Source organism: Vulpes vulpes, chromosome 15 (assembly GCF_048418805.1).
Source record: "Vulpes vulpes isolate BD-2025 chromosome 15, VulVul3, whole genome shotgun sequence".
In the NCBI taxonomy this organism is placed as follows: Eukaryota; Metazoa; Chordata; class Mammalia; order Carnivora; family Canidae; genus Vulpes; species Vulpes vulpes.
This window is the reverse complement of record NC_132794.1, coordinates 102,353,114-102,376,235: the sequence shown is the minus strand read 5'-3', so window position 1 is coordinate 102,376,235 and position 23,122 is coordinate 102,353,114. Positions and strand designations below refer to the sequence as shown.

The following is a 23,122-nucleotide window of genomic DNA, read 5'->3' as shown; positions in this document are numbered from 1 at the left end:
TTCTCCCAACAGAGGAGCCAGGTTCTGTGTTCTGGATGTCAGGATTTCTCCTGTCTCAGGGAAGCATTTGATGCCTTTATTTTCAACGGTCCAGGAGACAGGACTCAACCCATTGGTATAGCAAGGGCTCTGTGGGTTGAAGGGGAGCTCCAAGGCTGGCCCAAGGGAAGGAGGGGAGGTCTTGAAATGGTGAAGACCCATCCAGCCTGCGGACACTACCTCATTGCAAGGAGACACCTTGGACAAGGGATGGTCACCTGGAGGCAGTGAAACATCAGGTACTGCTGTGCATTGCTCTGACAGCTAAGGTGAGTGTCCCCTGGTGCTGAGCCTGGCATGCAAGGAGTGGTGCACTTGGCATTAACTGCCTGCCAGCACCTGCACCAGTTGACCTGGCCTCATGGAGTAAGCAGGGCTCGGTTCAGATGGAATTGCAGCCCTGGACAGATGGCCATAGACCGTACCCACAAGCACAAGCACCCTAGAACAACCCAGGTTTGAGCTTCTCAAGTCCATTCATATGTGAAGATTTTTCAGTAAATATAGTACAGTATTGTAAATGTATTTTCTCTTCCTTATGATTTTCTCAATGACATCTTATTTTCTCTAGCTTACTTTAGTGTAAGGATATAGTACATAATGTGTACAACATACAAAATATTTGTTAATTGACTTTTGATGTTGTCAGTAAGGCTTTTGGTCAGCAATAGGCTGTTAGTAGTCAAGTTTTGGAGGAATCAAAATTTTTCTATGATCTTTGAGTGCGTGGGAAGTCAGCACCTCTAATATCTGCCTGGTTCAAGAGTCAACTGTATATAAGGTGATATAAGGTGAACCAACTGAGCATTGACCCTAGACTTAGAGAGTTAGTTTGGATGCTATCATATTCTCAAGAGGTTACAGAACCTCCAAGACTGGAGGCCCAAAGTATAAAATGGTTATTGGACTTCTCCCTGACCCTCACAAAATCTGATTTTGGAATAATTTTAGATTTACAGAAATGTTGCAAAGACACCACAGAGTTAATGTTGTTGCTTTATACATCGTGTTATGCTAACTAAACCCAAACTTTATTTGGATGTCTCCAGTTTTTCCACTAATGTCCTCTTTCTGTTCCAGGATCCAATCAAAGGGACCACATAGAGTTTAATCATCATGTCTCTCCAGTCTTCTCCAGTGTATGACAGCTTTTCTGTCTTCCCTATTTTTCTGTGACCTTAATGATCCTAAGGAGTGTTGGCCAACTATCCTGTAGAATGTCTCGCAAACTGAGTTTGTCAGACATTTTTCTCATGATTAGACTGGGGTTGTGGGATCTGGGGGAGAATACCACAAGGGTGAAGTGCTCTTTTCATCACATCACATCACTTCACATCAGAGGGTCCAGGACACCCACATGACATCACTAATCATGTCAGCCTTCATTACTTGGTGGACGTGGTGTCGCCAGCTTTCACCACCGTAAAGTTATGAAGCCCATTTCCCTGTTCTATTCTTTTAAAGCCACCCAGCCCTTTTTTATTTGCAATGGAAAAACAAAGAAATATGATGCTACTTGCAACAGAGTGTCATGGAACAGTTCTTGCCTGTTATATTTATATTTGAGCAAGGGTTTTCTTGAAGCCCTCTGCCTCGACCAAAAGTAGCAACTCTAATGGTAGGAATTTCAGGCTCTGTGACAGTTGGGTGTGGGCGTGTGGGCCTGGGTGATAAATGCAAGCAGCGTTCTCAATCCTACCGCTCAGGCAGTGCCCTGCTCCTCTGCCTATATATAGGACCGGAGCATGGAGTAGCCTGTTCATAAAATCTTCGTACAGATTTGAACACTTAACACACCCACACACATTTGAGGGACTATCCTACCACTTATTTTTTAACACAGGGGATAAATGCAGATTTAGAAGGGGTGATGATTGTTTACTCAGGGCAAATCTTTGATCGAGAGCGTAATTAGAGAGGAATATGGTTCCCTTTCTATTTCAAGTCCAGCTTGCTCCCAATGAGACAGTCACTCCATTGCAAGAGTAAGCACTTCCTTCCATCTTTGAAATTGGAGATAGGTGTGGAAACAAGCGTATAACCCCCAGCTTCGGTGTTTGGTGTTCATGCTCCCTCTAAGATGCTGTGTCTATCCTTTGAACTTGTTGCAGCCAGTTTCAGCTGCGGATATGACTTCAAGCATCTCTGATTTTCTCAACTGCCTCCTTTGACCCCGAGAGTTATGGATTTTCAGGTTTAAAGCTTGAGACAGAAAGTATTTCTGTGGTTGGGATCAGCAGAAAGACTATGAATCATTCAGAAGCTCTGCAATGACAAAGTCCTTGTTGGAACATTGCAGAAGTTGTTTATTGGGCTTCTGACTCGTAGAGAAACAAGGAATTTAGCAACAGATTTAGAGCAATAAAGGATGGTAATGTTTGTTCACACTTCGTGCTGTCAGAATTAAAATTCAGTTCCATCAGCCTTCGACTTGGGTCCTTCACAGAAACCATCTCATAATATCCTTTCACGTGGGCTGTGTTACAGCAGTTCTGCAGGAGGTGAGAGCAAAGCATAGATCTGATGGAAGGTTTTTCAAGGGATTGAAGATTCGGAAGTGGCCTCAGTGGGGCGGGGGGTGGTTCTGAGTCCAGAAAGGCACCTTAGGGTCAACTCAAGATCAAGGGTGAAGCAAGCCTCCCACATCCACCTCATTTTAAACCTTTTCTTTTATTCAACCCTTTTGCTGGAAATGGGACTGCAGGGCAGAGGATTAGAACGAGGTTCTGCCTCTGAGTCCTGAGAGGCTCACAGTTTGGAGGGGGTGGCCACAGGGGAAGGAGGACGAGAGACAGATGGACGAACACTGGCCAGAATTACCGGGTGATGAGATGGAGTGGGACGGGAAGGGCATTCTAGGCAAAGTCAGGGGGCGCTAAAAGGCTCAGAGGCGGGCTCCGAGAACTGCAGGTAACTAAAACTAACCAGCTTCCATGGAAACAACGGGATTTTGCTTCTCTTAAAAAAAAATGGCATAACACATTAAAGTTCATTTGGAATTAACATGCCAACAAAGCTAAGGAAATCTGGAGAAACAATAACGGGAAGAGGAAGAGGCCTTAAATGTTAAAGGAGATCAGAACGCTGCTTTATATATTTTTAAAAGATTTTTATTTATTTATTTGTCAGAGAGAGAGAGAGAGAGAGCACAAGCAGGGGGAGTGGCAGAGGGAGAAGCAGACCCTCGCTGAGCAGGGAGCCCGATGAGGGACTCAATCCCAAGCCCCAGGATCATGACCTGAGCTGAAGGCAGACGCTTAACCGATGGGCCACCCAGGCATTCCCAGAAAGCTGCTTTAAAACACTATGCTCTGGGCATAAGAACTGATAAGTAGATAGAACAGAACAGTTAACCTAAAACAGACCCCAGAACATTTATGTACTTACTAGATCATAAGGAATTAATGGAGGAAGATGTGAATTATTCAAAAAGTGGTGGAGAAATTGGTTACTTGTAAAAGATTGAAGTTACAGCCTCATCTGATATATTAAAATATGTTACAGTTGGATTAGCATAAAACATGAAGCCTTTTTTTTTATTAAAAAAAAAAGATGTTATTTAATTGATTTGACGGAGAGAGAGAGAGCACAAGCAGGGGGAAGGATAGAGGAGATGGAAGCAGACTCCCTGCTGAGCAGGAAGCCTGATCCCAGGACTCCAGGATCATGACCTGAGCCAAAGGCAGATGCTTAACCAACTGAGCCACCCAGGTGCCCCTAACATGAAGCTTTTTATTTATTTGCTTATTTTTAACGATTTTATTTATTAGTGAGAGACACACAGAGAGAGACAGAGACACAGGCAGAGGGAGCAGCAGGCTCCCTGTGGGGGACCCGATGTGGGACTCAATTCCAGGACCCCGGGATCATGCCCTGAACCGAAGGCAGATGCTCAACCACTGAGCCACCCAGGAACCCCAACATGAAGCCTTTTAAATGTAGAAGAAAATGTCAGAATTGAGCACTTTCTAAGTACCACTTCGATAGAATAAATTGTTATGAAGAAGAATGAGATTTATCAATAAAACAAAAAGGAATTCTTATGTATCTAAAGAAACAGCAATAAAAAGGCAAATGACAAGCTGGCAAAAATATTTTAACACTATGATAAAAGATTAATAGTATTCTCTTACAGGCAAACTTTACAAAATATACCAGAGAAATAGGCAAAGGACACGAACAGGAGTGTATACACCCAATAAAAGTTAAAGGATGTTCAACGTTGGAGATGATGCGAGAATGCACAATAAAATGAAAAGAGGGGGCAGCCCGGGTGGCTCAGCGGTTTAGTGCCACTTTCAGCCCAGGGCCTGATCCTGGAGACCTGGGATCGAGTCCCATGTCAGGCTCCCTGTATTGAGCCTGCTTCTCCTTCTGTCTCTGCCTCTCTGTCTCTCTCTGTGTCTCTCATGAATAAATAAAAAAATAAAAAAAATAATTTAGAAAAAAAAATAAAAATAAATAAAATGAAAAGAGCATATTTTCACCTATCCAAGCAGCAAATATTTTAAAAGAAGGGACTCCGGCAATACATACCATGAGCTGTGAAAATGTGTTCATCACCTTTGACCCTAAATTACACCTTTAGAGACCTATCTGAAGGCTAGAATTTTGAAAATTATAACTGGTTTTTTTTTTTGGTTAAGATTTATTAATTTATTTTAGAAAGAGAGAGAGAGGGAGGGATGGAGGGAGGAGGGGCAGAGGGAGAGAATCTTAAACAGACATCCCACCGAGCGGGGAACTGGATGTGGGCCTCAATCTCACAACCCCGAGATCATGACCTGAGACGAAATCAAGAGCGGGATGCTCAACCGACTGAGCCCCCAGGTGCCCCAACACCCCCATTTTTAAAAGCAAACTCTCCTTCCATTAATGTATGTGGGGCGTAAACCTACCAGTTATAGCTCTTCTCTTTCACATCATTTTACAATATTGTAAAAAAAAAGGGGGGGGGGGTTGTAGTCAGATTATTGAGTCACTAAAAGAGTAACAACAGGAAGAGTTACTTAACCATTCTTACCTTCAGTTTCTTAATCTTTAAAATGAGATCTTGTTGTTAGATTAATTCTCTTAAGTATGGGGGGGCACATAATAATTGCTCAATGAGTGGTGGAGTCATGGTTTCCATGTCCTCATCATTCTGATCCAACTCTTCAACATGCATTTGCTGATTTGATTTGAATAATCAGGGCAACTACTATTATCCATTTAGGAATCTGGGAGAGAACAAGAATCTGGCAGAGGAGGAGAGAGGAAGGAATTTTGGAAAATTTGAAGGATCTTGGTGCGTGATGGAGCAAAGTGGGCACCATGCAGTAGAAACTAGTCCAAGTGCTCCCACGGGAGAAGGAAGCAGAGCCTGGTGGGAAATAGAAGTTCTAGACCCCTGAGAGCTAAGTACAGATCAGCCTAGGCAAAAAAAAAAAAAAAAAAAAAAAAAAAAGATTAACCATATAAGTTTTCAGGGCATATCTATCTTGAAGGAAGCCACCAACAACTCTTGCTCCACCTTAGCCTGAAAAAAACCGAGACGACAGTCAGCAGTGCCCATCTTCCTGTGCGAGACATAATCACTTCTGTCAGCGTAAGGGCTCATGGTGTCTCTGCCTAATGGAGGAAACTCAAAACTGGTGTAGAGACTTGGTTAGCAGGACAGCTCCCAGGTGGGGTGATGTCCAGCTGCTCCCAGATTCCCATTACAAAAACGGGAACAGCCAGTCCTAGGGCTGCAAACTAAGGAAGACCTGCTGCCCCGTGTCAGGAGCATGCAGGAATTTCTGTTTTCTGCAACTCACTCAGACTTGAGCAGATTAAGGGAGAGATGAGTCCATCTGAGGCTGACTGTGTAATGCAGACCTTGGGCAAACTCCCTGCCCCCCGAGAACACAGCCCGGAAAACTTCAAAGCCCGACTCCCTGTATCTGTGAATTCCTGGGCTCATGTTCTCACGATCCCTTCTGCCTCTGGCCCCTCTGGCCGCTCTGGCCCTCACACCACCCCTAATTGGCCCCATATCAGCCAGGCCAGAAACTCCAAACCTTCAACACTTTTCACAGAGAATCCACTCAGACCAGGCACGTCATGAGTTTAGTTGTTTTAAGTCAGTTGCTCCCCCAACTGGGGCAGTTTTGCCTCCCAGGGGACATTTGTGAGTGTGTAGAGACAGTTTTGGTTGTCACACGGGGGGAGGGATGCTAGTGGCATCTAGAGGGTAGCTGGCCTACCATGACAAAGAATTATCTTACCCCAAATGTCAATAGTGTTGATGTTGAGAAACTGTGCCCGAACCAAAGATGTGAAGGTCGTGAGGCTGGTGACCTCAGCCAGCGCATGGGTTCCTGTCATTTCTCTGTCTTTCCTTCCTTCTTTTATTTTCCTCTGCCCCCCCTTGCCCCCTCCACTAGCCCCCTACTTCTCAAGAGCAAAACAAATCCCTCTCCCTGCCTCATGGTCTTCAGTCAAGCCATCACCTTTAGGGATATGAATATATCTTTGGAGTTTCATCCACTCTGCCAAGCAGCTCATCAAATTGTTTCTTCTAAGTACAGGGCTCTGTCTAGGCTGGTCAATGCGACCTCTCCCACCCACAACTATTACACACACATGGGGCAGAGCCACTTCTCTGGGAAATGGAAGAGGCATAGACCCCCACCAGTCTTTGGGGAACAGCACTTTCTTGCACCAGCACGTGGAGTGGGCAGTGGTGCCAGGCAGAGTCAGGGACCCTAGGGCTCTTTGCTCAGAGGCAGACGGCGTCAGGCAAAGCATGTGTGATGCTATAGTCACAGACAGTCTCTGGCATGAAGGTGAAGCCTTCTTCGCGAGAGTCTATGCTGCCTTTGTCCCCAGCCCTGTCATATGCTCTGCCGAGGCTCCTGGACCGCTGAGAAACTGGAGTGAATCTCTTGTGTAAGAAATGCAACAGGCAGCCCCTTCATTTTGGAAAGATTGCATCTCTACTCCCAATAGCCCATCCACCTCTCTTTGGAAGGGTTGACTCCAGAGACAGATAGATACATGTGACACAGAGGACCCCCAAGTTTTAAAGAAGGGAAACCACTGGAGGAATCAAGCCAACATGCAAAATAAACAATAAAATAGACTCAGTGCAGAAAAAAAAAAGGTTTAATTTGAATTCTACTAATAGGTCCAAGAAGACACCACTGCTGGGACAACAGCCCAGGTGATCTTGAGAAGGAGGCTTCTGAGAGCAAGAGAGAAGACCTGGAGATGAGAACTGTGATTGCCACATTGCAACCCCCAGTGGAGGCCCTGGATGCCACAGAATTGCAATTCAGTGAAGAAGATAAAATTGAGACATTCTCCCAGAACCCAGAGGAAAAATTAAAAAAAAGAGAGAGAGAGAGAGAGAGAGAGAGAGAGAGATTATGGGAGCAAGTTTAATAACGATAAATATTATTTCAAAAAGAGGTTGGGGAGTAGAAGAGCATGGAATGGAAGCAGAAAGGGATGGGGAAAGATACCCAGAACTGCTATAGTTAAAAAAAAAAAAAAGGTAGTAAGGGAATGAGGATCTTCCTAGAAAGGATGAATTCAGACCTAATGAGGAAGTACAACGTGTCCTGAGAACAGGCGGAAATAAACCTATTAAAAGCAAGATTCAGCAGAGAGTGAGGCCTGCCTGGGCCCAGCCCACTCTGCCCAGCAGCATCTTGCCAGTAATATTTGGAGAGGTCTATATAGCCCACACATTTTCCGCCAACACTACCAGCAAAAGTTCTCTAATCTGCAGCAAGAAGACAATCAAAAGGACCTGATAAGCATAACTGGAATCCATTGTTATTGAGAATTGCAGTTTATTGCAAAGTATGGAAGAAAAATATATATTACACATGTGCATTTTATGTACACGTATACCTGCACTTCTGATTTAGATGATTCTTATATTAATTTCTTGAGCACAGGGGAATGGCAAAAACCCTCTGTTTGGTGTGGCTGAGAGAAAAGTACTCGTTTTGCTCTAGTCCGGATCCTTTGCTGCCCAAGACCACAGGATGTGGCTGCTCCTCGCTTCTGCAGGTCCCGTGCTGGTCTGAGAGGCCATGGTCATCGTTTCTGATGTCCTCATTCAAGGTCATTTTTTTTTCTTTTTTACATTCCAGGGGATTGTTTTATTCAAGCTTTTCACATGCAAGTTGTCATTAGGATCTGTGCTCCCACTAGAGTCTCCTTTTGCATTATATTACCTGTCGTCAGTTCTGGGTTGAGATACAGCAATTCTTTTCTTTTTTAACTGTGACAAAATTGACAGATAACATTGTATTAGCTTCAGGTGTACAACATCATGATTCACTATTTGTATCCATTATGATCATCCCAGTAAGTCTGGCTAGTATCTATCATCTTATATGGTTAAAAAAAATATATATATATATATATATATATATATATAATTTTTAAAAAAGTTTTTTCCTTGTGATGAAAACTTTCAAGATCTATTCTCTTTGCAGCTTCCAAATATGGGCAAAATAGGTGAAGATGATTAAGAGTGATGAACGTCCAGTTATCAAATAAATCACGGGGTTTCTTTTGGTACAATCTCCCACCAAGGTGGGTGCTGTGCCGGCCTGTCTGTCCCTGCTGTCTCCACCTGTGGGTGCATAAGCTCCCCTGGTGCTCTGTCCCACGCCCGCTTGCTCTAGGATGCAATATTTAGCTCTTTACCTCCTGCGTATACTATGCCAATGGGAGGAGTTAACTCTGCAGCATTTGGTGGGGGAAATAAATTCCTAATTGGAATCTGAGATGAAGAGGTGTCTCTAGGTGGCAGACACCTGGGCTCCATTGTGCTCCCCATGTAGCATCTTAAAACAGCCTCCAGGCTGCTGCAGCTTGGGGTTTCCCACGAGGAACTCATGCCTGAGTCCACGTGGATACAGAAGCATCCTCAGTGCTGCGTCAGCACCCAAAGCCTGTCACCCTCCCCTTGAGAATGAGCTCCAGGGTGATGGAGGTGACTCCCTGCTCAGGAGTTCTGAATTTAACAAACTCAGACTTAGTGGCCAGTCATGAAGACCTAACCAGGAGATTCAGAACATCTGTAGAGGCTTGAAAACCCACTCGAAAAAAAAAAAAAAAAAAGAAAAAGAAAAAGAAAACCCACTCGAGGTAAAACCTGCCCACGTTTGCAAACCCAGAGAATTCCTGGAGCTTTGAAGTCCTAAGTAGGAAATGAGAAGCATTTGCGAGCTCAGATAATGCTGGAATGTCTTCAGAAGGAAAATCTAGAAAAGCAGATTGTATAGAAAGGATAGAGGAACTCCCACTTTAATTTTTATTCATATATATATGTATATTATTTAGATTTTTAACAGTCAGCTACATATTTTGTTTTCCTGTATTTTTAAGATGGTTAGAAACAAGACAAAAGCAAAATAGAACAAAAACAAAGGGGGATTCCTGGCCAAGAACACAGAGGTGCTAGGCTTGGAGACTTGGTCTTTAAGTGTTGTAGATCCCTGCGTACCAGAGCCTGATGTAAATGGTACAATCACCAGGACATAGGAGCGGGACTGTGAGGACAGAGAAAGTGGGAGGTGGAGAAAGAGTCCTGGCCCACAGCCTTGAGAAGCCCAGGTAAGCCTTGTACTGTGGTTTTGATTTTAACTCATACAGTTCATCCCCTTACAAGACCATGTGTGGTAGATCACCCTAGTAATTGTCCTTAGAAACTTCCACGTCTGTGCTCTTGGTAGTCTCCTCCCATAGGGACTCCAGATCCGACCCCATGAGATACCAGCAAATATGGATGCCATCTCAGAATGTTACCTCCATGTGGAGCAACCCAAGCTTGCCTGTTCAGGACCCAGCTGACAGTCAATACCAACTTCCAGACACGTAAGGCCATATTAGGCCACCCTGCCCCAGCTGAACTGCCTGATAGATACCTTTTGCAGCATGAATGACTCAGGTAGGATCCGCAGAAGCAGCACTAGCTAGGTCCAGCCCAAACTGCTGACACACACAATCCTAAGAAAATTAAATAGTTGTTTTAAGCCACAAAGTCTCAGGTGGTTTATCACGTGGCAGTATGCAACTGGTACACGGTGTCAGATGTCTTGTTACACTTGCATTTAGCACCTTGCTCTGCCAATAAACCAATCCTCTTATAGGTTTTACTGAAAGAGGGACAGGATAAGAGAATGAAAAATAGTACGGTATAGTTAGGGTTAAGCATTTAATCTCCCTGTGACTCCAGTTTATCTCTAGATTGGAGGTCCAACATCACCAGGTTTAGGTAAAAATGCTGTTTCTCCTCTAATTGCACCAGGAGATCAGAAATGGATTTTCAACTTCCAAAGGAGAGAAGTTTACCCAGTTCTCTGTGTTCTTCTCTCCAGGGAGATAGTTTGAGGAGTTTGGGGGAAAAGCCTGGGTCCCAGTTGAACTACCAAAAATTTCATATCAGGGAGCCCCAAGCCTCCTGGGCTGAGTCCCTCCCCAAGAACCTACCAGGCAGTGCTTCTAGAGGCCACTGATGAACTTGCATGTTTTCCTCCCTTCCTGAGGAGAGGAAAGGAGGAAAGTCATGTCTAAGGTATGGAACTGCTTCTGAATTTTTTTGGAGGGGGGGGTACAGGGGGAGAAGAGGTTTGAAATTTCAAAGTATAGTCTTGGGTAACTCTCAAAGAGGCTTTTTGTCTTTTGACCCTGCGTTTGCATGTTATAGCCAATTACTTATGTAATTTGTTAATGTTTACATTTATAATGATTAATAAGCATCATTTAAAAAAATGAAACAAAAAAAATGAAACAGGTCCTGTTAACTAGAGCCTTTTTTCTCAAAATGATTTATTTGATGAATCCTGTTTTTCTTATGTCTTCTCCATGGAAAGGCCAATCTGGCTGCAGTTTGGTTGTCAGGTTTCTCAAAAATGGGTGCCCTACTTGCACCCAAGACATGCCTTGCATGCACAGATCTGTCTTAACCTCTAAGGAAGGTTCTAACCTTTTCATCTTTCCTACAGCCTTGCCCTCAAGAGAAGTAATAGCAGTCATCTGAGGTAGTTTGTAGTGCAGGTCTCCTTCTAAAAATCTTTCAACAGCTACTAGGATGTGAGGAGAAAGCCCCAGACATGTTTCCCCAGGGTGACATTGAACGGTATACCAAATGGAATACCTGCCTTTGGGGGGTCCTGGGGCTGCCCTCTGGGTGTGTGCCCTTGGTTAACTTGAGGCTTTTGGGCATTCCAGACTGCCACGGTGGGACATCAGAGCCTGAGTTTACACGACCTCTGGGCATTCATCCTCTGACCCCCTCAATAATGAGATTCTTACTCACTATTTTCATCTATCTATCTATCTATCTATCTATCTATTTATTTATTTATTTATTTAAATTTTTATTTATTTATGATAGTCACACACACACACACAGAGAGAGAGAGAGAGAGAGAGAGAGGCAGAGACATAGGCAGAGGGAGAAGCAGGTTCCATGCACTGGGAGCCTGACGTGGGATTCGATCCCGGGTCTCCAGGATCGCGCCCTGGGCCAAAGGCAGGCGCCAAACTGCTGCGCCACCCAGGGATCCCCATCTATCTATTTATTATCATTAGTAATGAGTCAATCAAAAACAACAGCCTATTATGAATGATCTGGTTTACTAGGCGTAGTAAGCTATCAAAGAAGCATGAAATAAAGTCTCTGGTTAAGAACATGAATGTTCTACATATTAGGGGGGGAAAAAGTCAAGAACGATAAGAGGAAAGAACCTGAAGCTAAATGTAACTAGAAACAAATAAGCCCAAGTGTATTTCAAAGGAATAACACAACCACCACTGAGTAGATGTGGGGGAGGAGGAGGACAAGTCATTTTGGAACATCATACTTTGACTACCTATCCCCAGTCCAGGATGGAAAAAAAAGAATGGCCAATGAGTCTTGAACTCCTTTTAGTAGATTTATTTTGTGTAGTGGGGTGTGGAATTGAGCAAATGAGTAAATAGGTCAATATCTTAGGAGTCAGAGGCCTCATGGTGAAGAAAGGGGTGTGCAAATACAGAATGGAGGAATGCAAGGAAGAGCTCTGAGAAGGGTCTGGGATCCAGGGTGTCAGTGAAACCTGTGATTTCTACTCTTAACCCTTGAGCTTCTGTTTCTATTCTTGGACCACTTGCCTCTGTACCCCCATCCATCCTGTTCCAGTCACAGAGAATTTCCTTCCCATCACTTCGGTATATTGAAACCTTACCTCTTCTCCACAGAAGTTTCTATCTTCTACTCTCCAGGAGTAATTTCTTCTCTGAATGTCCATGGTTCTATAACAGATTCACTAAAAACACATTAACATTTGCCTTAGAATAAAGTTACATATGAGTGTCTTACCTTATATAAGCACTTTTTGATGAAGGACCAATGTCAGATCCTTCTTGGTTTCTCACAGGGTACCCAGGAATTCAATAATGACTTGTTCAATGAAGAAGGAAAGGAATATTTTAACAAGAATAATCAGTGTTCCGCAAAAATCTGACTGCACACATACTAAAGAGGGCAGATGTTCCTTAATGATAAATCTTGGTTTTAATAAGCGCCCTGTGGATCCATAGTGTGATATATCCTTCAGAAAGGAAGGTTGCAGGACATGCTAGTAGAGGTATAGTGTTTAGAACAAAGGAGGTGCTTAGGCCAATCTATTTGCCTTCAGCAAACTATTTCCTGATATTTGATTTTTTGGTATTGTATTCAAATATTTTTGACCATGATTTAAGAGAATTGTGATCCACATGCTCAAAACCATGCCATGAGCGGAATGGGATGAATGGGATTGGTTGGACTGAAAGAGATTCCCTGGGAGAGAAAGGGGCCAAGAGAAAAGAAGATGCACAACAATTGACTTTAAATATCTGGAAAGATGCTATGTGGAAGAAGGATTGGATTTACTTTACGTCTTCCCAGGGAGCAGACATAAGGTCAATTTTGGTGGAGATTGGTGCGAGGGACATCTTTGCCCCAGTTTAAGGAAGGGCTTTCTGACAAATAGAGTTGTCTATCTGGGAATGGCCAGTTGGGATCGGGTATTAATTATCTTCTCAGCAGTGGGCTGGAAGAGCTGGCCAGCACCATGGTATAGGACAATCATGTAACAGGTGCGGAGTCACACTGTATCACTTCCAGATACCTTCCACCTCTAATTTCCTATGACTCTATGATGCTGATTAAGAAGATAAGCCCCAAGAAACATTTAATGAACAAAACGACATGTGATGAAGTATAGCCAATGAGTGCCAAAGGAGCCAAGTAAACAGCAGTAGAGTCCTGGGGTTGGGCTTCATGGGGAAGTGGGTGGCATAGCATGGAGGTTGGGGAGGGGTGATGGAGACTTCTGGCAGAAGATCCAGCATAAGCAAAGGGGAAGGTCCGTAGCACAGTAGTGCAGCAGAGCTGAGAACATGGGCCGAGAAACCATGTTCTGTGGGAATGTAGGATCGGGTTACGCCTTGAAAGTTTATCAGGGGAATTAAGGCAAACAAAACAACCATGCCCCAGATTTGAAGTTCTAGTTCTTATTCCTGTCAATTACTAGCTGAGTGACCTTGAGTAGATCATGTTTCCCAGACCTTTGCTTCACCACTTTGCAGATAAGTAGTCTGGATGGAATGGTCAAGATTCCTTCTCCTTGGCAAGGCAGTGGCCTTTGGAAGATAAATTATTGGCTGCTGTTGTAGCAGATTCATGGGCAATGGTGGGACATGAGAGGAGTATTTGAAGATTAATTGAATATGCAGGGTAGATTGAAGTAGGAAGAGACTCAGGTTGGGAAGAACAGCTACGAGGCAATTCTAGTAACTGTTTCTTAAAATAATATCATTCAACTTTAATATTGTTTACTCAGAGTTTGATGCCACGGTGTCAGGAAGTGTGAAGTTTGGTCCCTCTATATGTCAACTTTGTTTCTAGGTCAAATTAATTTCCTGTCTTCCTGAGAACTTAAAAAAAAAAACAACCCAAAACAAAAAAACCGCCATGCTGCTGCCATCATTCTACTAAACATTGCACCAGTGACCGAAGTCTGGTTTTTGCATTCTGTGCATGAGACTGGTTTTGGGGAGGGCTCCCTTAGCAGTGTCTCTGGTACCATGTCCTGCAAAATATGCAGCATCATCCATGCAAGTATTGAAACAAGAATTTTCATACCACTTTTTTTCTCAGCCATCAGGAGATGGCCCGACCCAAACCTGGCTGGCCAAGAAATTCAGAATCTTGATCTCTTATTCCTGCCAGGCACTTGGTTTCATGATGAAGTTTCCCCCTGAGCTGTGGAAGAGCTCTTACAATGACAGTTTGCTCTGCTTCGTAAAGGAAAGTGCTCTTTCCACTGAGAGGTGAATGCTTGGGGCTGCTCTTAGGAGGTGGTGACTCCTCTCCTGGTCACAGCTTCACAGCTGGCCAGACTGAGAGGGAAGGAAAGTCAAAGCCACCTTAGGGTGCCCATGGCTGGTGGAGGCCGGGGGTGAGATGGAAGGGGAGGAGAGGAGTCTTTGATCAGTCTAACGGGCCGCTTCACTGAGCTAGAAGCACTAATTAGAGAACCAGTAGGTTGTAGGTCAGTGGCTGGAATGTCTTCAGAGAGTGGCCTGACTGTGATGTTATATGACAGATACTGCCTGGTGACTTGTCAGGGAAGCGTGAGAAGCTCCAGTTTACAAGTGCAGCTGGCAGTGGTGTGATGAGAGTTCACAAAAACGGAGTCTGTCAAGGAGGATTGGAATACACTGAGGTAGGGAGAGCCTAGCTGGGCCTCTGGGAACACCTGTTCGGCACATCACTCTGAATGCATGTTAGCTACCCCAGCACCCCACAGCCACTTTTCTTCCTTTTCTTCCTTCCTGCCTTTCCTCCAGTGTCTGAATAGAAAACGGATTTGGAAGAAGGAAGATGTGAGAAGCAAGATGAAATCGGGGTGAGGTTTGAGGATGGGGAGTCATTTTAATCACTTCACTGGTAGGTCATCCAGCCGAGAGAGAGAGGTAAAATCAGTGTGAGTTGTGGGCTCACTTCTGACACCTTATCCCCCTCTTTGCTCTTTCCCTTGTATTCCCAAAGCGCTGTCTATAGACCAGTGCTGGTCTGCAGGGTGTTCTTCATTTTGTTTTTTTCTTTTACGACCCACGATGAGATAACCACAGAAATTAGGATAAAGTCTGTAAAAACTTGCATAACAGTCTGGCATTGCTGGGACATCCAAGTGCATTGTGATCGTGTTTTACCAAAGCTTGGGTTTCCAATGGATCGGAAACTTAAAAAACTGGTCCCCTTTCACAGTAGTTTAAGAAGTGCTGCTCATGCTCTATCACTCATCAACAAAATGTTTACTTAGGGCCTATGGCACCCCAGTATCAGCTCTAGGGTTGGCAGTCTGGGCTTTGTATGGCTAACGAGTGATTCGAGGGTGGTGGTCTGGTCTTCCCTTGTGTCAAGGTAGATTCCAGAGAAAAGAGGCCACATCTCAATCTTCTTTGGTGTCCACCTAAGCCTCTGGCACAGTGCCAAGAACAAAGTAGACACACAATAAGTATGTGTTGAATAAAGCTATTATTTTGCAATCATAGTAAGAAAAATGAGATAAAAATTTGACAGCTGTGTGTGGCTACAGCAAGTAGGTGGCTTCTTGCCTTTCCGTCTCCCTACTCTGTCTATACCCATTCTAAAGATAAGCTTTTGTGATCACAAATATGGAATGAAAATGACTCTACTTCTGAACTTGAATAACAACCCAAATCTAAAAATGTCTGGTTTCTATAAGGAGTCTTTGAAGGAAGCCAAACTCTTGCTAGGCAAATTGTGTGGTCTGGCTTATCTGTGGATTATCTTAAAATTTTAGAGGTGGGGAAGTGGCTGGTGACTGGAGTCAAGGGTTCTCAAAAAAATACATACCTTTGGTGCCAGCAGTTGGCACAGAAATGATTTCACTATGCAGCTGGATAGTAGTAATGCCTCCGATAGGAACCAAAGCCTCAAAGTGGCCTCAGCAATCACCCACCTCTCTGATTCTCAGATTTCATGGCAGGGGAATTGAGATTCAGATAAAGTAAGTGACTTGCCTTTCTGGTTATAAATTTTAACCCATTTCAACGATTTACGATGCAAACATAACTTACTTTGGGCCAAAGTTTAATAATACGCAATCTTGCCACTAAAATGAACACAGTTGCAAAGGAAAACCTTAGTGATTTGACGTTTATTCAGGTCAGAGGAAGGCCAAAAACATACGTTGGCAAGAGTGTGCGTCTCAACCTGAGAGAGAATGCGTATTGTAGTAACTAGCAAACTGACCTCAGGGTCAGAGGGCACACTGGCAGTTAAAAAAAGGTTCATGGTCCACTGGAAAATTCTTTTCTTTTCTTTCTTTCTTGTAAATATTTACTTATTTATTTTAGAGAGAGAGAGAAGGGCGGGGTAGAGAATCCCAAGAAGACTCTGTGTTGAGCACATAGCCTGATGCAAGGCTTGATCTCACAACCCTGAGATCGCAACCTGAGCTGAAACTAAGAGTCAGATGCTTAACTGTGCCACCCAGATGCCCCTGGAAAATGATTTTCTGAGTCCCTTTTTATTTAGTATAAATGTAATGTACCATGATGAGCTCCCATAGCCTTCAGGGTGGCCCACCACCCCCAAGTACAGAGTTTTTTATCCTTGGCACTACTGACATTTTGGAATGGGTAATTCTTTGGAGTCATGGGAGGCTGTCCTGTCCATCGTAAGATGCTTAACAGCAACTATCCCTGGCCTCTACCCTCCAGATGCCAGAGCATCTCCCAGTTGTGACAATGGAAAATATATTTCGATATTGCCAAATGTTGCTCCCAGTTGGGAACTGCTGGTGGAATGGTTACTTATAGCTGTAGTGAACTAAACATGTAGTGCGATGATGCCTAACATCATTAGTCATTAGGGAAATGGAAACTGAAGCTGTAATGAGATATTCCCTCCCACCTGTAAAAAATGGCTAATTTTTTTTAAATGACAATATGATATGCTGGCAAGGATGTCAAAGAATTGGAAGTCTTTCTAAAAAGATTTTATTATTTTTTGAGTAATCTCTATACCCAATGTGTATCTCACAACCCCCAAGATCAAGAGTTATTATATGTTCTTCTGACTGAGCCAGCCAGTCTTGGGAAACTGGGAGTCTGAGAAACTGGAAATCTTTCTTTTTTAAAATAATTATTGTTACTACTTTTAAAAAGATTTTATTTATTTACCTTGGGGTGACATGAGCGAGAGAAGGGAGGAACACAGGGAGAGGCAGAGAGAGAATCCGAAGCATACTTCATGCTCAGCCCGGAGAGGAACTTGGGGGCTCGATCCCACAACTGTGCTATCATGTCCTGAGTCAAAACCAAGAGTTGGTCCCTCAAGCGACTGAGCCAACCAGGCACCCCAGAAACTGGAAGTCTTATACACCACTGGTGGGAATGCAAAATAGTACAGTCACTTTGGAAAATAAGTTGGCAGTTCCTTATAAAACTGTACACTTACTATGTGACCCAGTAGTCTCACTCCCAATTATAAAACTGAAATGAAAATTTACATTCACACAACAACCTATATGTGAACGTTTATAGCAGTTTTACTTATAAATGCCAAAAAAAGGTAGAAACAACCTGAATGTCTTTCAATTTTTGTATGGATAAACACTCTTTGGTTCATCTATACAATGGAATACTAATTCACAACAAAAACCAACGGATTATTGGTATGTTACAACAACAAAGATACATCTCAGATTCCCTACTGCCACTGAAGGAAGCCAGCCCCAAAGAGATGTGTGATTCCATTTCTATGACATCCTGGGAAAGGCAAAATTGTAGGGACAGGAAGTAGATCTGAAACTGGAGGTGAGGGGAGAGGGTTGCCTACAAAAATACACAAAGATACAGAGGAATCTTTTGGGTGATGGAACTTTTTTTTTTTTTTTTTTTTTTTTGTGATGCAACTATTTGATACATTTGTTGTGTTTATAGTCATATGACTGTATGTGTCTGTCGAGCTCACAGGACTGTCTGCCTGAAGGGGTGAATTTTCCTGTATGTACTACCTACATACTACTGTGTGCATTAATTTTAAAACATGAAAAATATGTGCTGGTATTATCAGAATTAAGTTAGCTAAAATAAATATAGTTCTTCATCTTTTCCAAGCTAAAAATTCACACTTCTCTAAGTTAGCTGGGCAGAAGAAGAACGATAAAATATTGTTTCCATAGCAAAGGCCCAGACGTTGTGATTTAATATTCCTTAGGTACGCCAAATGCCCTGGATACTATATAGCCCATATAGAAAGGAGGCAGTCCTTGCCCTTCTGGTAAAACAAACTTTAGCATCAAGCTCCATTAACTGGCCTCAGACATTTAAAATTTGTAAAATTTGTAATGCAAATATATGCAAGTCCTATGGTCACACACTGTTAGAGACACCTCCAGGACTTGCATCTTACACTTCTTCGTATTATGGAAAAAGCAAGTGATTAGCAAGTGTTTGATGATGATGGCGATGGTTGTGGTGGTGGTGATGGCATCAAGGCACAGGATAGTCTAGTCCTGTGCTGGATTTACTTCTGCCTACATTGAGTATCTTTAAAAGGCCAGTTTTGGATGGAAGAAGAGTGAGAAGTGGATCTAGAAGGACAGAAAGAGAATATCCAGGATGCCTCCCAATCACCTCAGTGTGAGAAAGTTATGCAGATGAGAAATCAAGAATGTTAATTGATAAGCTTGCTCATCTTGAGATAAGAGTGTGTCTTGGGCCCCACTAAGCCATCTTCTGGGCTGGGATTATAGTTCCCCAGAGGGAGTATTTTAGCCTGTATCCCCCACTGAGCTGCCAAGAATAATGATTTTAGGTGTGAGACTAGGAACTCTCCCAGAAGGCTGTCTTCAAGGTCAAGGGGACCATCTGGAACTGAAATGAGAGATCCACTGACAGGCGGGGAGGGCTGAGTGAGGCAGAGCTCACTGGGGAGCAACTGGCATCTAGCCCCTGTGTTTGAGAAGTTCTTCCTTTAGCCTTATGGTTCTCCATTTTATTTCTTAAAGATAAAAATACACAGAAAACATTAGTGAAACAAGCTGTAATAAGAGAATCTATGGTAAAAGATAACACACAAAACATAATTTCAATATAGTACAAACTGAAAGTCACCAAGGATGAAAAGAAGACCCTTCTGCTTGAATTGGCGAGTCTGGAAGGTACGAATATGTGACCTACACTGTTGAAGCAAAAGATAAAATAGGATTCTTCTTGGGAGAAACTTAGAGACGGCCAGGTAATAGGTCTGGTCAGGGCCTAATAGAGGGTTTGGACCGAAGCATCATCTCTGGCTATCCTCGTTCTTTGGTTTCAGTCACAGATGGGCATCTGAGGTTGGAAATGCCCACACAGGTTACATCCACGTGCTTTCCCCACCAAGCCAGAGGTATGCAAAACTCACTCAAAAACTATTACCAGCCCTCTCCTTGTCTCTCTCTCTAAGCGCCTCTGCTCCAAACCAGGGCAGGTCAAGCCCACGGGAAGCTACTCAAATACAATAAATAACCTCCCCATTTCCATCAGGCAGTGTGCAGTCTTAGCTGACTCACACTGAGATCTCCCCGGCCTCAGCCAGAAGTCAGGGGGCGAAATGTAAAAAGCAGACCATAGAAGGAATTGCTGAGTGCTACCTGGAAGGACAAGTTGAAAGTTCAACGCCTACAAACGTTTATTTCACTTCCGTTCTCTCTGGTAGAATTTCACAGAGGCCAAGTTTATCAAAACTCTGGAACCTTCTTCCCTCCAAAGTAGATCACACACCGAAAGATGTTTTCTGGAAGCCAGATGGGCTAAGTCCGCCCTCTGAGTACTAGCTCTCCCAGAATTCGAAAATGACAAAGTGACATGTTGCAGATCCCACATTTACTAGTTACTGATAGATAATGCAGGAAGGATCGTGGCTTCAAAGCACATGTTTTGGAAATTATGTAAATGTGTATATTTATGCAATGGATTATGAAAACCTTTTAAAAACAAACTTGGGCATTTACATTGCAGACCCTCAGATTCCAAACAAGTTGTTGTGCTCCATTTCAACTTCCATTCACCAGCATGAGGTCTTTTAAAAAAATATTGCCTTGCAATGAAATAATGAAAGAAAGCCACACACCAAAATAAGCTAATGAGGCCTCCCTCCAGATCACTACTCTGCATAATTTAAGGGGTGGAAAAGACTATCTTTCAGCACAGGGAAATTACAAACTGTGACAAGACTGTGAGGATAGAAAATGGAAGCAAGCCGTAACAGAAGCAAAAGTTGAAACTCCATGAGAAGGAAAGAAGATAAGTGTTTACTTTTTTGACTTTAATAAACTTTGTGGGGAGAGGGATGAAATAATTTAATTCCGGGAGGAAAAAAATGTGCTTTCATCTTCAAAGCACTTTCATTTGAATAAAACAGCTCCCTGAAATAAAAACAAAAGAATTTTGGCGGATTAGTACTCATTGCAATTCATTAAAATGTTGTGCTTTTTAATTTAATAGATCAGAGATCCTCATGATACCCTTGGAGGTGCAGTTCAGTGCTTTTTAAAAAAGACTTTAATGTCTTTCACTTGTGCATAAATATCATCAAACTATAGGGGCACCTGGGTGGCTCCGTGGATTGAGTGTCTGACTCTTAATTTCAGCTCAGGTCGCGATTTCAGGGTGGTGGGATTGAGCCCCACGTCAGGCTCCATGCTCAGCGTGGAGTCTGCTTGAGATTCTCTCTCTCCTTCTCCCTCTGTTCCTACTCCCGCTCACCTACATTCTCTCGAAGCCAACGAGCTTCAGCTTTTTTATCTTAATTTTTTAATGTTTTAATTTTTAAGTAATCTCTATACGCACCGTAGGGCTCGAACTCACAACCCTAAGACCAAGAGTTCCATGTTCCACTGACTGAGCCAGCTAGGTGCCCCTATTTTTTAATTCTTAAAAGATTTTGGTGTCCAGATATTAATATTAATCAACTCTAGGAGGCGGTGGTATACAGATACCTGATCCTAATAATCTTTACTTTTTTATTCTCTTTATCTTCCTGTTTAATAAAATGTAAAATTTTAAGGAAAAGCAAAACCCCATTGAGCTCAGTTGCAGTCAATTATAGATGTGCAAACCATGAATGGAGCAGTTATTATCAGAGTGAAACAAATATAGACTCAAAGGATAGAAACTCACATCTGACCCTTTGTGTAAGGTCCTTCTGCTGAATTCTTGCATGAGAATGAATCAGACTCCCCCAGATACAAACCTCCTGGTGCAGCTGTTGATAACTTGTTGTTGCCACCCCCATGGACTGGATTTTCCCTTTCGTTGCTGTGTGCTGGCTTGCCCTCTCTGGAATCCCTCCTCCCTGTGTTTTCGGCATAATCAACATGACAGTTTTTGATTAAAAAAAATTTTTTTTCCTGCTCTCCTACATGAGATTTGGGAATATAGACTAAATACAGAGAGGTAATTACAAGTAAGGCTCTGCCCTAGTTAATCAATTCATCTTGATTCAGTTGAACAGGCTTGTCAGGCCTTTGTTCTGACATCAGATGCCTCTCCCCAGCTCCTGTCTGCAGTCCAAGCACAGCCTCTATTCCCTTGGACGTTGCACAGGTGAAGCTTCCTTTCCAGGAAGACCTTACTTACTCCAGGCAGTTATTAGACACTCTGGTCTCCTACTCAGAGCCCTCGGCTTGATTAGTGTCCCCATTGTCTGAGCACATGCTAGGACAAACTCTCTCAACCACTGCCCTGGATTTCTGAACTTTTTGTCCTGAGCCAGTTCATGTATTTACTCTCTTCTGGTCAGCTTTCCAGCCCTGAAGTTGGAAAATACTCATCCTGTTTTATGGGTGGCTGGCTGGCAGAGGAATTTTTCAAATCTTTATGTATTTAGGAGAGGTTTATAGTAAAATGACAAACATGCTGGGAACTTTCAAAAGTGTAGATTTTTAAATTTTTTTATTTTTATTTTATTTTATCTATTTATTTTAAAAGATTTTATCTACTTATTCATGAGAGGCAGAGACATAGGCAGAGGGAGAAGCAGGCCTCATGCAGGGACCCCGATAAGGGACTTGATCCCCAGACTCCAAGATCATACCCTGAGCCAAAGGCAGACACCCAACCATTGAGCCACCCAGATGCCCCAGAGTTTTGTTTTTTGTTTTTTTTTTAAATGGAGAAAAGGTAAATATAAATATGGAGAAACAATATGTGGGGCTATTGGGTGACCACAAATAAATCGGTTTCCAGTTCACCCTATTAACAAACCATCTTAGTCTCTTTTTAAAAGTTTTTCCCCCTTATTTTTTCTTGGGTTTATCCAAATATTCTACTAGTGTGGTATGGTTGCATGAGTGCAGAAGGGGTGTAGGTGTTGGAACCTGACTGGCCTGGATTCAAGCTCGCCTCACTCAGTCTCTGGGTCTCAGTCTTCTCATATGGAAGATGGGAATAATAATACTGGCATCTATTTTTATATATAGAATTAGAAGGAAAGTCTCTGCTTCTCACCCACTACCAAACCTAGCACGCAGAATCTGTCCACGCTACCCAGCAAGAGTAATCAGCACTGAGACGATGTCCGAACTAATCTGCTCTGAAGGGGCAGGGACATGCGAAATCTCTGACTCTGGGACACCAGTTCAGCTGCTCTGGAAAATAAACTTCTTTCGAAATGAACAATTTAAGCGTGAGATCGGTGTTTGGAGTGGATAACTGTTAAGGTTGTTGCAAGTCTGGGATTCCATGATTCAATGAATATAAATTGTTTTCTAGAAAGAAATTAATGTGTTGAGTTAAAGTTGCACCCATTTATACAGAGTCACCAGACTGGACAGAAGTTCCAGTTAGTTTACTGACTTGTTTAAAAAAAAAAAAAAAACAGGTCTTGCAGCAACAGAGGTTGGACTGCTTCATGGAAAATCTTCTCTGCAGCACTACAAACTGGAAAAGGAATTTAGAAGGCCTCCATACGGCCAGCTGCACTTGCCTTCTCTTCTTCAAAGTCTGAGGTTGGCTATATAGTTTATGAAGTATTTTCTCTAGGAGATCT

The 23,122-nt window shown here is 43.0% G+C and overlaps 1 long non-coding RNA gene across 1 annotated transcript in view; it reads right to left on the bottom strand.

The window, feature by feature from the left end:
* Positions 1–12,254: 12,254 nt before the first annotated feature.
* Positions 12,255–23,122, bottom strand: part of LOC112917867 (uncharacterized) — a 31,639-nt gene continuing 20,771 nt past the window's right edge. The window contains exon 3 of the long non-coding RNA XR_011997586.1: positions 12,255–12,335. This is a non-coding gene — a long non-coding RNA (uncharacterized lncRNA). The remainder of the gene's footprint in view (positions 12,336–23,122) is intronic.